The sequence below is a fragment of the Serinus canaria genome, chromosome 5 (assembly GCF_022539315.1).
Source record: "Serinus canaria isolate serCan28SL12 chromosome 5, serCan2020, whole genome shotgun sequence".
Taxonomy (NCBI): Eukaryota; Metazoa; Chordata; class Aves; order Passeriformes; family Fringillidae; genus Serinus; species Serinus canaria.
This window is the reverse complement of record NC_066319.1, coordinates 50,763,366-50,780,761: the sequence shown is the minus strand read 5'-3', so window position 1 is coordinate 50,780,761 and position 17,396 is coordinate 50,763,366.

Genomic DNA, 17,396 nt, shown 5'->3' with positions numbered 1-17,396 from the left:
ACATATGACTGGAGCAGACTCAAAAATCTCTTTCCTCTGAAAGAAAGCCTTGGGCAGGGAATCAGAGACAGACCAGCCATTGGCAGTCAGAAATTGCCAAGTCACAGAACCACAAAAAACCACAAGCTGGAAGGGGTGTCTGGCAGCTCTCTCATCCAGCATTTGCTCAAAGCAGAGCCACCATCAAGGTTAAATCAAGCTGCTCAAGGCTGCATCAAGGTGCATTTGAATCTCTCCCAGGATGGAGTTTCCACAGCCTCCAGGTTCCTGTTCCACAGCTGGGCCACCTGACCAGGGACTTTTCCCCCACTAACACCAAGCAGAATTTCTCTTTTGCCTAAAGCCTCTGGCCAGGTGGCAGAGGTTTCAGTGTGGAAGGGGCAGGGAGCAGCTGGGGAGAGGGGAGCCCACATTTGCCTGTCATTATTTGGTGAGCCCACATCTGCTTGTCTGTGCCATCTCCCTGGCTGTGGAGCCACCACTGCCCCTCGTTCTGCCAGTGCAGGTGGCCCAGCTGTGGAAGGGGAACCTGGAGGCTGTAGAAACTCCATCCTTGGAGAGATTCAAATGCACCTTGATGCAACCACGAGTAGCCTGGTAACTCAGAGTTTCAGGGAGGAAAACTCAACAATTTTAGCTCTGGCTGAGCAGAGCACCTCCACTTGCAGTGCTCCTGCCAGCAGCACAGCTCATCCATGGCTTGGCACCCTCTAACTGAGGCCACCACTCACTGTAAAATATCCTCACACTGCCTTCTTCCCATCCCATGCCCCAGGAATTTTGGCATCAAACCTCCTCCAGAGGTAAGGCTTACATTCCTGACTATTTAAGATGACATTATCCATACAGATGAAAACTGGATAAACCTCAACTGGTTGGTAAAAAAGCTGTTTAGACCTTCAGGCAAAATTCCTGTTCCTGGCATCCAATTCTGTTATGTAAAATTAAAGAAAAGGAAATTTAAAATAATACAGGAATGCCTCCTGAGGCCACCTGCTTGTGTTCTTCCTCCCCTTACAGTCAGTCACTCCCAAGCCCTGCCACCCCTGCTGGAGTCCAGATATTCATTTCCCAGTACCCAAAGGCTCCAGGAGCCTGGAGTCATAAGGGAATCCTGTCAGAGGTAACTTTTTGCTGACCCAATTCCCTTTCTAAGGTAAGGAAGGTATTACATATACCTGAGCAATTCTTGTTTACTGCAAAGCCAATATTATATTTCAGTTTGCACAATTGTAATGGTAAATAAAAAGATCTCTCTTAAAGTGTCTTAGAGGCTTTAAAAAAACTAAACAAATTATGCACAGATTTTCAGTTTACCAAATTTACTAAACATTTAAAGAACCATCACACCAAAGACTGCTTTCAGATACATAGCAATAGGGGAAAGGAGTAAGAAAGCATAAAAAGATCCAGGAAAAACACCAGGATATACACATGACAATTAAACTGAAAGTGAAATTTTTTTGTTTGAAGTCAGTCCCTGGACAACACAGACTGCACAGACTGAGCAGTCTGCATGATCTCCAAGCTTCACTCTAGATATTATTTTGTCAGTTAAGAGGAAAAAATACCTGACAAAGTACTTGAGAACTCTGTGCTGCCCCTGATACATCCTGAAAAGATTGTTCAAGTAGGGCAGTAAAGAAATTCAAATCATGTTGAGAAAATACCTTTGTGCTATATAAAAAGAATCTTTATTAGTAAGAGACTTTCCACTCTAAAAATCAGGTTTTCAGAATCAATCAAAGATCCCATGGAGAACAGTCAAAATTGTGCTTTGAAGAGGTGTTTGTTGTTTACTAGTTTTTGTAAGAATCAGCTCAAGAAGTAACCTGATTACAGCTGGACAGGACCTAGAAAAACAGTTGGGGAAAAACCTTGATGTTTCTTGAGCCAACCTTCAGCCATCTCTACTCAGGTTTTTTTAGGTTTTTATTTCTGTCCAGGTTTGAACCTGCTTTTCCATTCCTAAAAACTTGCTCTCCACTAATGCATAAGATATATTTTGTTACCAAGTATCTATGCAAAACATCTTAAAATAATGAGGAGATTTAATGCACTCATATTAAATAGAGAGACATTCATAGCAGTTCTTACAGGAAAGAAATCCTCAAAGAAGGCAAAAATATAAATTACAAAGCAAGGATAACAGAAAGTAATCTCAGTAGAACAGCAGCCAAAGACTGATAAACAAGAACAGCCATCACATTGTGATATACAAGATGTTCATTACTCATGACTCTGAGCAATAGCAGATCACTTTGCATATTTATTAATTCTTGTATTACAATGCTGGCAATAAAGTGTGGTGTTTGTCATTAAATGCTAGATATAAAAAAGCAGGCAGAATAAATTACTTTAGTCTCTGTACATGACTACAAACTCTGTAGCACCAATAAACAAGTGCTTGAGGGACATTAATTTATTTTCATGCACAATTCTGTTGTGTTCATGTCACATTAATTCTTTGTTTGGACAGGTGAGTAGCTGGAACTGAGGGAAATGTATAATCCCAAATGTCATGAAGACTAGTTTGTACACTGATGGGCATAAAAGATGTAGGTGAAGGTTTATATAATTCCCATGTCCCATGAAACCAAATTATAGCCCAATGTATTTCCAGGACATGGAGGTTGGAATGATGTACCAATGTGGGTCTCTGAAATATAATGATATCCTTCTAAAATTCCCCTCTGGCCTCATCTCCTAATGACAAGCCACTGGTAATTCTTTCTCCAGACATTTAAGCACAGAAACAGATCAGATGAAATACAGACTTCTAAAGGATCAGCACTGGGAGCTGTTGCACATAATCACCAGAAGCACAACTGTTTAACTCAGCCCTTGGATAACTGTTGTGTCCCCATCTCTATGCCCATGACTGACTTTCTTCAGAAATTTGTAGCTCTTCCTTTCCTAATGGCCCTTTGGTCAATGGATTTTCTGCACCTCCAATTTTCACTTGTATAATAGAATTATTGGATCATTTATGTTGGAAAATATCTCTAACATCATCAAGTCCAACTGTTAACCCTGCACTGCCAAGTCCAGCACTAAACCATGTCCCTGAGTGCCATATCTGCATGTCCTTTGAATGCCTCTAGGGATGGGGACTCAATCCCTTACCTCCATGGGCAGCCTCTTCCAGTGCTTGACAACCATTTCAGTGAAAATATTTTCCTAAGATCCAACATAAACCTGTCCTACCACAGCTTGAGTAAATCCTTCTAACCTGACAATCTGACTCACCAGTACAATCCATATGTACCCTACAGAGGAAACTGATAGAAGACATGCTGAGGAGATCCTTTAAAAAAATGGACTTATAAAAGTCAGGCAGCATCACAGATTAAAATCCAAATCATATACAAACCCTCCACACATGCAGATACCTACATTTTCAGAATACATTTTTGCCCATAAATAATATGCAATATCTCATTATTTTATGGAGGAGCTTTGACAGATCCGTCACAAATCAAATTGGGTACCAAAACAAAACAGAAATGTACAAAGAAAGAAGAAACTAACCAAACAGACCAAAAAACACCTCTCCAAAAAAACCCCCAAAACCACTGAATCAAACCTCACTGTATCAATGATTGATGGCACACTGCCCTTGCAGGAAGGCAAAGGTGTCAAACCAGCAGCCATGTCTCAGATTTTGTCATTCCGGCTTTGTACAAGGACAGTGATGTGGTTCAGTTAATATGGTAATTGTAGAGCCCATGCATTCCCATCACACTAACCATTTTCAGGCCAAGGGTAGATGTTTATAACCCTTCCTCTTTGCCACAGGTTGAAATATCTGTAATTAGCCAGCCAATTAAAGTTCTAATGGGGGAAAGCCAAAGGTCAAAGCAGAATATTACGTTGGGTTAACCAGAGTAGTTTAATGTGGTCAAGTGAGCCACATTCCTGCTAGAATTAAATTGACACGTTCTGCCAAGGTATTCCTTTCCATCCCTGGCCCCCATGCCCTGACACATGAACAAATCAGTGTTTGGAGTAGATTCCCACTATGACCTTGTGTCATTTTGAACGTGTGTACCCACGAGTGGAGATAGGATCTCTTGCAAGAGCAGAAATGAGAGACTGAGACCTCAGTTTGTGATCAAAGTGGGTGCCAGGGAGGAAAACTGAACGGACCATTGGACTAAAAGGTGGGCACCATGCTGCTGAACCATGTTCTGAGACATTGTGTCTGTCTTGGACAGGCTGCTGAAGCTCTCTTCCTCCACATTCATGTTCTTGTTGCATTCCTCAGTCAGGAGGCTTCGTAACAGATAGCTGTGCCATGGAGACAGCTGTGAACTGCCCATGAAATGCCACAGTTTTGTCACAAACAGACCAGAGTTCAGCCCACTGGAGCTGAAGAGTGGAGCTCTTCCCTGTGAGATGAGGTCAGGCCAGACTGACCTATGCACGTTTTGATTCTGATGGATTCAGAATAAACATTTAGTGTTATGCTTATTAAAAGGAGAGAAAAAACTTTGGCAATTGTGAAGATGAATGCTTCCCCTCCTGCACCAATGTTAAAGGATCCTGCTCTACACACAAGTTAGCTCCAACCCTGTGACCCATCAGGTTGTTTTGGGGTATGGTGTGTCACCAATCATTAGCTGTAATATACCATAGCTGTAAATATACACATACACCCCTTTCAATTTAATCCATCTATTTAGAACCCCACAAAAGGCCCTTCAGGGACAGCAGCTTGTCCTTGAATGTGCAGCACTTCATCACAGCTCCATTTCAGGGAATGGGACTGCAGGGCCTCGCTGGTGGCCCCAAAAGGTCAATGAACACACACAGTACCAGGAGCACCTGGCTCTCAGCAGCTGCTTTATCCAAGACCCCAAGCAATCACTAAACTCTATTTTCCAGTGATTTAAACTCTCAGTCTAGATACTCTGCAACCAAATTACAGGACACAGAGAAGATCAGGAGAAACACAACTGCTACTGCTACTATAAATCTGGAAAAAAACCCAGGCACCATAAACAAATGCTTTGTGAGTTTTAATAATTTTTTTAAAAAATTAGGGTATGTCTCTGAATCCATTACAGCTTTTATTTTTCTCAAGACTTTGTGTTCCTCACAAAAAAATCCTTCACCTCTTTTCTGACTATTGTCAGATGAAGAGCTCCTAAACACAGCTGGCTGTGGGTGGCAGCAGGAGGCTGAATTGGCAGAAAATTTCTGGCTCAATACTGTTCCCAACAAAGGCAACTCTCTGAGGATACCCATGACTGTTTCACATTTTCAGGGCAAATTTCCTTGTCCCCATTGTAACAAAAAGGAAAGATATAATTTAGCAATAGTTAAATAAACTACAGGTCATGTTTGCTTCTTACCTATGGGACTGCAAAGGGCTCAAGCCTGAAAACCAGTCATAAGGACAAAAGCAAGGCTAATGAAGTCTGAGTAAATTCTTACTCTAATTAGACAGTCAGAGACAGCATGTCTACAAAAATGGATTAAGAGAACAGCATTCTTTGATATTTTCTGATCAGTGTGGGGTTTTTGTGTTGTGACAAGAGGAAGAATTTACCAAAATAAAAACACTTTTTAAAAAAAAAAATTCCTTTCTGTTCAATGCACAGAAGACCTCATTAATTAAAAAAAAAAAAAAAGAAAGAAAGCAACCAACCAAGCAACAAAAGTCAATCACCAATTCCAAAACATGCCATCAACAGCCCTCCACCCCTCTCACTTGCTATCTGGACCAAGAATATTTAGGGAGAGGTTTTTCTAGGACCCTTGGGCCACTGGGCTGCAAATGTTTGTGACAGGACCGTCTCCTTAGCCAGGACTGCCTGGGCAGCCCATGCCCAGCAGAGATGGATCCCACCTGCCATCCCTCATGCAGAGTCCCCCGGCATCAGAGCCACAGCACAGTCCCCAGGCAGCAGCTTCTGCTGGGCAGCACAGGTGAAGGCACTGTGGGCTTCATTCACTGCTAAAGGGGGCTAAAGAACAGTGGGATCAGTGGGATATTGCTTCTCCTGCTGCCCACTGACTGCCCACCAGGCACCCCCTTCACAGCCACCCCACACTCGTCCTTTGGTGGGTCTAGACCACAAAGGACCCCAAGATCCTGAAAGAAGTGGTGCAATGGTCACAAATGGCAGAAGGAATTTTGTCATTCATTGCAAAAAAAAAAAAAAAGCAGGAATACACCCAACATCTGTTTATTACAAAGTAATCCTACCAGCTTTTACCTCCTACTCCACAGTGCTGCAAAGAATAAAATTATCACAGTGGATAAATGCTATCTATATTGTGTCATATAGGGCAAAAAACTAAAACCAAATTATTTTAAGTAGCCAACATGCATAGACAGAGTGATTGCTGAGCCCAGATGCCTAGACACAGACTGAAAAACCCAACCTTTTGAGACATCATTGCCAGTAAACAGCATATTTGGTTTACCCTCATGGTAACCCATCCAGCTTCTGGAATTCAGCATTGAACAGGATGAACCTGACCCATTTCTGGATCTAGACTAGCAGCTGTTTTGAGAGACTGGAGGTTTATCTGTATTAAAATTTTCCAAGCTGCAAAAAAAAAAAAATTCTAATACTCTTCAAGTAAACATTTTATTTTCTCATAATTTGTACTTCATTAGCATAAGGTGAAAGTGTTTCCATGGAAACACCAGGGATATATAATTTCTAAATAATGAATTTTCCAAAAAGAACTCACAAAATAATTTCAGATTACAATGCAAAATTCTCCAAAGTCAGTTCACTTATTAATATTATATATTTAAAGACTTTGACCTTCAAATTTAATAATTTATTTTAAATATAAATTAAGTAGTTTAATATTCCAATTACAGGAAATAAAAACACAGCAAAAGACTAGACACCGAAGTCAAAATTACACAAAGTGTAATTTTACTGATTCAATGATCAAATATGTCAGTATCAGTGCAATGAGTCATGTATCATATCACATATTCAGATCTCTCTATACAGTTATTTTCTATTTTGACTATAAAATATTTTCGGTCTATATCTTATTACTGTAGGCTCAATATTAAGAAGCATTAACATTAAATATTTTTTTTTTGCTTAGTCATCATCCATTCCAGTAAAGTGCTAACATAATCTAACTTGGGTAAGATGGTTACTAAGAATTAATTCTCCCAGCTGGGCTTTAAAATAAATAGGGAAAAACATCACCTTCAGCGGGGAAAAGTTTTAAAAAGATGGGAATTCCTCTGAATGTTTTTTTGTACTCTCAAAGACAGTGAAAAGGCAAGATGAGCAAGAAAAAAGGAAGAAGAGGTGCTATGGAAAGTATTATTTTCCCAGGCTGGGTGGTAAAGAAATCTCAAAGAACTTTTAGAGTTGAGAGGAAGGGGATTTGGAGCTGGGGAGGAGGGAGGGATTTTGTGTTTCTTTCACATGCCATTTCCTTGTGCTATTTAGGTATACAACATCATTGTTAGAAATCCTGTTATGGTCTTTTGACATTGTTTCTTCATATATATAATTTTTCTAAGGGCGAGTATTTCTTCAATGATTTGCATAGTTGATGTTGTACTTGATATCAAAAAAACCTTTAACCTCATATACTTATTTATTTGTAAGGTTCAGTGGAACATGAGGAACAGTACACAACACAGATCAGGCCAGTGAACTCAAATGCTGGGGCCAGTCAGTGGGAGGTGGAGTTATGGGTGTATTCTAGAAATAGTAAAGGAGAGAAAATGGAAAAAAAGGCACAAGCTGAATGAAATGTCAGGCAGCTCCCAAAAAAAAAGCACTCCCAAAAACTATGTCTCCGACCAGATGCCTACATAAAACTTTCAAAGTAAATTGCTCTTCCCTTTCTTAAAAAAATATCTCTTTAAACCTTATGGGGTATCTTCCATGAGCCAGATTCTCTTACAATATTTTTGTACATTAACATGAATATTAATTAAATAAGAAAAAAATGAAGAATTGACTCCAATCAACTCCTCCAGGTGAAAACAGAGTCCAAAAATAAAAAAAAAAGGTTGACTGAAGGCACAAAGTGAGGAAGAGTGTCCCAGTGAAGGGAAAAGACCACTTACAAGATGAGGATGACAGGTGGTTTGTGAAAGTTTATCCAAAGATATTCTGAAGTGGTAAATGACTGTGTATTCAAAAAGTGTGCCCAAGGAACTAGAAAGTCAGGCCGTGGGCTGCCACAACCCTGAAGGATGTGAGCAGTTGCTATTAAAGAAAATTACTGTTAGCAGGAGCTTGATTTGGGCATGAATAAAAATAAGGGTGCTGCTTGCATATGCTAAAAGGCTTCTTGGCACAGCTGCTTTCAGCAGCACAGCAGTTGTGCTTGTTAGAAAAGGACATGAAGTGTGTCCAACACACAGCTGCTGGGTCTGAAAACCCACCAGGCATCCTGCTCCTTGTCAGCTTCTCAGTGTGTGCAGCTTTTCTGAGTGTCCCACCCTCACCCATCACCTGGCCTGCCAAAAAGAGAGCAACCAGCTGCAACATCTGAGAAAATCCTGGTTCAGAATCTGGGCTCAGGTTCTTTCTGTCCTAGGCTCTCCTTAGGAAAAAAAAAAAAAAAAAAAGAAAAAGAAAATAAAAGACAAATGGAAAACACATGTGGTAAAGCTTTGTTTTCTTAAACACTGAAAAAGTCTTTATTTCCAGGCCAGTGACTCTTTCATGGACTCTTACATCCCTCATAAGCTTCCTTGGTTTAATGGCCTGATTTATGCTTCATCCCGCATCCTAAAAAACACCATGAAAATTGAACTGTCTAGGTTAAAGCTATATGCATTCAGAAAGTCCATTTTGAGAACAAAATAATTCAAAGAGTATAAGTAAATCCACTAGAATTTATTCTGTGAAACAGCAGACTCTCAGCCATATAGTTAACAAATTTTTAATAAAGTATGTGATCCTAAAATATGAAAGGTACCATCTGCAATAGCACTTTTTTTCTTTTTTTTTAAATAAAGCCTGAATTCTTACAGATAAAAGTGAATAACACCTTTTATTAAGATCTTTTAATGTGAGAAGGTGATAGGTCAGGTCAATAAGTTACAGTACGTGCTCTGCCAGCACACTTTGCACATTAATACCCAGTTTTGTGGGGGTGAGTTCAGTAGCCAGCTCAGGCTCCATAAAAAGGAGCAAAGATCTGTGCTGATGTCAGGCACACGTGGCACTCCTGCGCCACTTTGTCAGAGCTCTGATCCTGATGAAAGCTAACACACTTCAGCCTTTCAGCCTGGGTAGCAGGGGCATTTCAGGCTGGATCTGGAGCAGCATTTTCTCTTATCCTCGTCAGGATGAGAGGATGAGACCAGCTGCCCCGAGACAACAAACTTTGCGGTCCATGGAGTCAGCCAGCTCCCCTAATATCCCAGACAAGAATGGCTTTATAACAAAGCTTCCACCCTAGATCACCGTGTCCTACTTCAGCACTTGTGGAGCACCACTGTGACCCTGTTACAGCAGGACCTTTGGCATGGAAACATTTTCCACTGATCTTATTTCTGGGGCAGAAAAGCTGCCATTCCAAACTGCTAAAATGTAATTATGATTTTCACTGTAGTTTGGCAGACCCCAGATTTTACCACAAGCTCTGAACTTGCAAGTTTTAATTATGTACTGAATCCTATTGAATCAATGCCTCATACAATGAAATGGCTAAGCACAGAATACTAGTAACCCATCCTTCCGGTCTTTACTATATTGCTTGCACAAATGGTAGAATTTTAATGACCTATTTCTTTTTTGGGGGTGGGAAGAGTGTTTTCAGTTTGGCTTTTGGGTTTTTTTTGCAAGGCAATTGACTAGCACTGTAAGTAATGATTAAGTATATGCAGCTGGAATGTTTACTGCATGTTTGCACCTGCGTGTTGAGTAATAAGACACAAGAGATTTGATAAACCTACAAAAATCACAGAGAAAGACAAAGGGTGATGGTGGATTGGAAAACAGCCTGCAGACTTTCTTCTTAAGGGGGTCCAGGACCACGTGGGCATTCAGTTACATAGCACTGGCCTAAATATGAGCATCCTTTATTTATGACAAGACTGTATGCATGCCTCTCATATTATTTAAACATGAAGTAAAAAAAAAAAAAAAAAGTCTTGTTAACAGGAAGGCTTCCAAAGACAGTTACTGAAAATGCATATTATTATCCTGAGGCACCATAACATCCATATTAATCTCTCAAGAGTGCTCTTGGGAGGGCTGTTTTATGGTTATATAAGATGGCTTTGAATATCTTCACAAGATAATAAACAGTGTCAGCTTCTCCCACTGCTTTCATTACTAAGTCTTCAAAAATTAGTGCATCTCCTCTTGATATGGTTTTGAATAAAACCTGAGTATTTCCTGAATGAGAGGTCAGCCTGGCAAAATTATATATATACATTCAGATAATTATTTCAAAGTATATTCCTTATGAAAATGCATTGAATGTACTAGACACAGCTCTGTGCCACGTATAAAGACAATCAGGGTGGAAAAATTTAAAGAAAATACACAACAAATAGTCCAACAGCACATTTTGCTTTTGGGGCTGCCTTTAGTAAGCCACTTCACTATAGTAGCTAGTAACCAGATGGAGGAGCCAAGAGCCTGCTCTTACAGCTGGCACACAACATTTCTACAGCTATCAGAATATTAAAGAAAAAAAAAAAAAAAGAGAGAGCCCTAAGTAATCTGAATATATTGTCCTTTCTGTGCTTTGAGATTCAAGTCCAAATTAATATTCTGGTCAGATCTTAAGAGTCTAAGTCACTCTGCAGCAAGGCAATGAGCAAATTCCTGATAAAACACTTAAAAGTGATTTTTGAGAATAGCTGGTTTTGACATTTTTTCCCAAGAAACTTGTGTTTTTCAATGAAGATGACCAAAATCTCAGCTCAATTCAAAAAGGCTAAATGCATAAATTTATGTGTTAAAATCACTACTATGTAAGCATTCAGCAGCTTAAATCAGACACTCAAAACCTAAAAGTAGGCTTGAAAAATGCATTTTGGCTGTTCAAATACATGCTTTATGACATAGCCTTACTCAGGCATCTTACAGAAAAATTACATTGCAATCACTGGGCTCCTTTAGTCAATAGGAGGGGCATTATTTAATTAGCAAGGTTTGAGTTTGTACGACTTCTGTAGTACAAAATGTGCCACAGATGAGCCCCCAAGGCTACACAATTCAAACTGTTCCTGACAGAGTAATTTTTTTAACTCACAGGTGTTTAAGCACTGCTCACTGTTGGGAGCTCCCCCATTTTAGGGAGGTTCCTCCAGTCACATTATTGCAACTCTCCTGGCACTCTCAAAACCACCTTTCCTGGCCACACACAGGGGTTGTGTGGAACTCCCTAAAACTCCCTGATTGGGGGTTTTCCTCACCCCAAATGCCACATGAAGCCTCCAGAGCCTTTACAAGGCAGACAACCTCTACATCCAGCAGGGGCTCCTGCCTGCTCAACTCCTGATGTTTTTACTCAAAGCAGCTCCTTACCACACACGTGTCCATGACCCTAGATCTCAACCACTTTCTTTTCCATGTATGCTCTACTTAAAATACGCAGCCAAAGCACCCAGACAAATCTGCTGACACCCTGCAGCTCTGAGCAAACACAGCAAGGAATGAATTCACTGCTTTCCATGGGCAGGCAGGTGTTCAGCCACCTCCAGGAGAGCAGAGCCCCATCACATGGGATGGTGATCATCACTACAAACATCCCCCCTTCCTCGTACTTTATGACGTCTTATGGTCTGGAATATCCCTTTGGACAGCTGGGGTCTCCTGTCCTGGCTGTGTCCTCTCCTGACCTTCCAAGCACCTCCAGCTTCCCTGCATGGCAGTACAGGAAGGAGAAAAGGCCTTGGCTCTGTGTAAGCCCTACTGAGCCATAACAGAACACCTCTATTACCAACCCTGCACTCAGCACAAACACAAAACAAAGCCCCACACCAGCCACTGGGAAGAAAGTTAACTCTACCCCAGCCAAAGCCAGCACACCAGTACGCTCACAGACCTAGGAAAGAAACTGCAATCAGCCAGTAAGCAAGACTAGGATTGTTTCCTGGTGGCAATAACACACCCCTTGTCACAGCAGACCCTATCTCTGCATAGCATTTGTGACTCCAGGGCCCTTTACCTGTCTCTCAACTCACTGGTCAACTCCCCTGAAATTTTTAGCCACTACTCCTTTATGATTCAGAAAATCTTCATTTAGCAGCTGTGCAGCTTTCTCTGTGTGGCAATGGGTGACCCTTCCTGGGGTTGGACGGTGTCATTGCTTGCGCTCAGCAACTAGCAGCAAATTCCCTGCCGCAGGGTGAAGAGCTCCCTGCAGTGCTGGTCAGTGTGGGCTGGCTTTTAGGGTTACACCTTGCTAAAAGCCTCTGTAATGAGGGAAATATGATTATGATGGCCAATAAGAAACTTTTTTAAACTGATAACAGTTTAAATTATTTCTGCTATTGACATGCTTTTGACCAACAGTAATAACCGACAGCTGCTGTCCTTTGTCCCCTGGAGATGAGGACCCTGCCTTGCTAATAGAGGATATCTTCTTTAGGAGACAACACCTTTGCCTTGCATTATCTTGCAAGCACTGGTGGGGAGTGCCTAAAATTAGGCAGAGCTACAGGCTCCATCAAGCTGGACCTCCTTTTTTTTTTTTGGGAGCAAAACATGCAAAATTTTTAGTCCAAATGAGTAACTTCTAACAAAGCCGTAAGACACTGGAAACTGGATCTTACCCCTAGACTTGTTCAATAACTGGAACACTGCACAAAACAATTCCTCTCCCTGTCAGCAAGGAAGTACAATAAGAAAGGAAGGAATTTTTGAGACTATTTAAGATAACTTTTGCTAGATGAATTTTCAGAGCAGCATTACAGATGATTGCTGAATCCTGACTACTGGGGCTCATTGGCAACTCCCCCTCCCACCTTGTCCCCAAAATTTCTCTCAGTAAGCATAATTTTCCTGCAATCCATAGGAAAGTAATGCATAGAGAAGAGCTTCTCTTTCAACCTCTCAATTTTTTTCATTATTTTCTGCAGTCCTTAGGCAGTGTAACCAGCTTTTTCACTTAGAATGAAATTTGCTTCCACTATTTGCTTTCTTAAATATGTATGCATATTCACATGAATACATACATATGCACATGTGTTTTGCACTAATTTCTTCTTTCTACACTGAAAAGTCCAGAAAAAGCAAGACAGGGAGTACAAAAAAAAAAAAAAGTGACTAGAAGTAATACTAAAATTTTGGCTGAAATTCTGCTTAGGTATGAGGTATAGCTTTTGTCTGGGAGGAGAAATTCCCCCAGATATATCACTCTAATTGAAACTACCCAAAAAATATGTGTAATATTTGTACAAGAGAGCAAGACACTTTCCTTATAGAGAGAACTACACACAAGTATGGACAGATGGGAAGAAGGCAGCCTGCACCTATATGTTTATCTGTCCATCTGCCTGTATTGGCCTCCTTCAGTGCCCAGAGACCTCTCTTTGAAGGACTGAGTTTAAGCTGAGCCTTTGCCCCTTCTCTCAGACCTGTTCTCCCAGAACCACCAGTTAACAAAAGATCCTAATGCCTTCATCCCTTCCTTTTCCTTACTGCTCTCAGAACCCTTGTCTGTCTCAAGGCCATCAGCTGCATTATGCCCTAATATTTAGTTAAGCTTAAAATACAGTTGTATTTAGGCAATAAACAGTGAAGAAACAAAAGTACAGAAAATAATTATGGATCAGATCAAAAGAGAAACACGAGTTTTGGATTAGGCTCCTGTAGTTATTTCCCACCTTGCACATCTGCAAAAGAAAAACAAGCAGTGATCAATTCTGCTTGGTGTGGGTAAAGCATTTTGAACTTATTTTGAACAGATGTATCATTATTACCATAATCATTGTGCCTCAGTAGAGCACCTATTTCCAAATTGCTTTCAAGCTAATAGCCTTTGTTCCAGTTAAGTTTATTAGCATTATAATTTCTGTTCCCTGGGAACTTTTTTGCTATTTTTAGAGGTCTTTTTCTTCCCCATATTCAGACTGAAATCAATCACAGATGCTGTCCCAGTGTATATTCTTTAAATAGAATGTGCCACACTACAAGTTGTTACCTTGATTTCAATGGGGCTGTGCCAAGTGCTTGCAGTAGTTAAAAACTGCAATTGTTTCAGGAGGATTATGTCTATGCAGTTAGAGTAAGAACAGAGTAAGAACCCCCTTGTGCTGCCCACAGGTGATTGCAAAGCCAATGTACAAAACTCATGCACAGGAGATTCACATTAGCTTTAGCATAACAGGATGCTCCAGAAATCACTTGAATCAGGCTAGAGATGGACTACTTTGACCTAGATTTGGAATACCCCAAAAAACAGATGCAGAATTCAGATTTCATGGCTTTGTTGGGTTTTCTATTAAAACAGAAATTCAAAGCTTACCCTGAACATTGGTCTTGTGTCTTTTGCTTGCCTAACATGAAGTCTGTGGATAAAGCTTTTGTAAAAAATAGAAAGTATTTTGCTCAAAAAGGAAAGGTATCATAAAAAAAAAAAGGCAATTTACTTGACTGTACAAAGAACAATTTCACAAAAATGCTATTACAGTTCCTCAACAGAAATCACTCTCAGCTTACACAATTGTAAATGAGCAGATGATTTTGTGAAAATGGCACACAGAGAATGCATAGACAAATGCATCTCAGATTTGAATGTGTGATGCATCCACTGGCAATTGGGGACCAGGTAATCAACCACCACATGAGTTGTCTTTAAGGAGGTCTGCTGCTAGTTTTTTTGATCTGATGCCTCTGGAAATAATTAGAAAGCCCTCATAAATTATGTTTATAATATATAAGTGCTGACAAACCCTGAAGTATACAGTAAGTCTCTTAAAAAAAACAAACCATAATGAATGATGATCACCTACAATATGAATTATAGATTTCCTTGCAAGTTAGCTTGATTCATGATTATGCAGCGCTTCAGGGTCTGCTGCTACATTTACATTTTTACCATGAGCCTTTTTGGTTTGTATCATCTTGAAATATAGATTAAAACTCCACAGCCAGATGATTAATTAAGTCTAAAAAAACCTTGTGTGCCTAATCATCACATACTGAAAATGAATGCAAAGTTTGCCCCAGATGAATATCCAGCTCTGAATTTCACTAAGACCCTAAGATTTTAGGACACAAAAAGTAGACTTCCTGGAAAATCAGTTGTGTACTTTAATCTTCCTCAGTGAGAGAAAAAATGCAATTATATTTTGATATGAAGTCAATATGTTTCACAAATTCTTCAGATGTAAATTTTTATCTGAAAAAAACCCTCCTCCAAATTGTGGATCACTTACCAGAAAACTGAGTGGACAGGAAACTTAGATACAAGAATTAACCAATCTCTGTCCAAAAGTTCCACATGGGAATTGAAAGAAATCATTGTATAACGGAATGGCTTGGGTTGGAAGGGAACTTAAAGATCCTCCAGTTCCAACACCCCAGCCATGGGCAGGGACACCTTCCACTAGACCAGATTGCTCAGAGCCCCATCCAGCCTGGCCTGGAACATTTCCAGGGATGGGACACCTGCAGATTTTTGGGCAACCTGTACCAGTGCCTCACCACCCTCACAGTAAAGAATTTCTTCCTCATCTCTAATCTAAACCTACTCTTTTTCAGTTTGAAGTCATTCCCCCCTAGTCTTGTCCTTATGTGCCCTTGCCAAAAGCTTCTGCATCTTGTAGGCGCCCTTCAGGTACTGGAAGGCTGCAACTGGGTCACCCCAAAGCCTTTCTTCTCCAAGCCAAAGAATTCCAATTCTTTAGACTTTTCTGATAGGAGAAGTACTCCATCCCTCTAATCATCTTGGTGGCCTCCTTTGGCCTTACTCCAACAGGTCCATGTCCTTCCTGTGCTGTCCCATGTTCACTGTCTGGACTGTGACTGCAAAAGCTGATAACAGCAGCCATACTGCCTAGCACAAGAACAAGGGGGTTTTAACTCTTCTGAAGAACTGAATAATGAAGAAGTGATATGTGTTTTCCAACACCTTGTTTGTGCAGAGAAAATCTCTCTTCTGATAAATTATTCAAAACATAACTGCTAACCTATTTAAGTTTGAAAATATGTGCACTGTAATCAGGAATCATGTTTCTCAGCTGTCTGAACAGCTACACTTCAAATCTGGCATTCTCTAAAGTGCCTGCACAGAACAGTACAGGAAGATAACAATGTCCAATGAACCATTCTCATCAGTAAATCTTTCAGAGTTTGGGGGCAGTGTGTCAGAGAAATCTAGATGTTTCCTAAATATAGAAAAAAACTATTTAAATGTAACTTACAGAAAGTGTCTGAAAATACTTCCATTGTGTGCAAATCTTTTCTTTGTAACTTTAAGTGTGACAGCTGCCCTATTCATGTCAAAGGGTTAATGAAATTTCTTCAATAATTTATCAAGGTTAAAGATTTTCTCTAAACAAACACTGCTTATGTGGAACTAATTAAATACTCACTCTGCTTTTCAACATGGAAGATTAAATAAGCTGTGACATTTTGCAATTTTAATTTATGGTGCATTTTCTAGTATCTTCACACTAGTTTAAATTTTTTAGGATACTCAAACATTAATATAAAATCATGTGATCAGCAATTGTATGTAATGTACCCTTTTTCTCTCTGTCATTAAACACAGAAGCAACTGGAGTGCTTCAGTGTTAGGACCAGAAGCAGAGTATTAATGATTAGTGTTAAAGCACAATAATATGCTTAGTTAAGGCAATCCCTAAAGCACATTATTTATTAAGTATATTAGAGAAATGCAATCTAAAATTTACACATATGACTTATAGGGATTTTGCCTTTTGATGAGAAGTTCTTAGGTTTTGGTTTTGACACCCAGAGAGGAGGTTTAAGCTGGACATCAGGAAGAGAGGGGATTCCAGCCAGAGTAAGGGTCATTTCAAGATTATGGGATTGGAATACTGCCTTGGAGTATCTGTCCATATGACATCCTGTGGTGGAATGTATGTCCTGTACACTGAGAATCTCAAAAGTGGGCACTAGCTGTGTGCTTCTGTTCATGGATATTAAAGATACGTACCTATAGGAAAGCTGAATAGTCCTCACTGCTTCTGGGAACTGTTCCTTCAGCATACCAATGGTTTCATTTTCTGGAAATCCATGCTGTGGATACACAAATAACCAGCAATTCTTGATTTCACACTCAGTAAAAATAAATAGTACTTGTATGTGCTTGGAAACTATAAAAATGGTCATGACTTGAAAAAGAAAAAAATAAATCCATGAGAAATCAATTGTGGTGCTAAAATGTTTGAACACCGTGCAATAAATGAGTACAAGCTGATCTCTGAATGGGGCAAGCACAGCCCCTCCACTGTC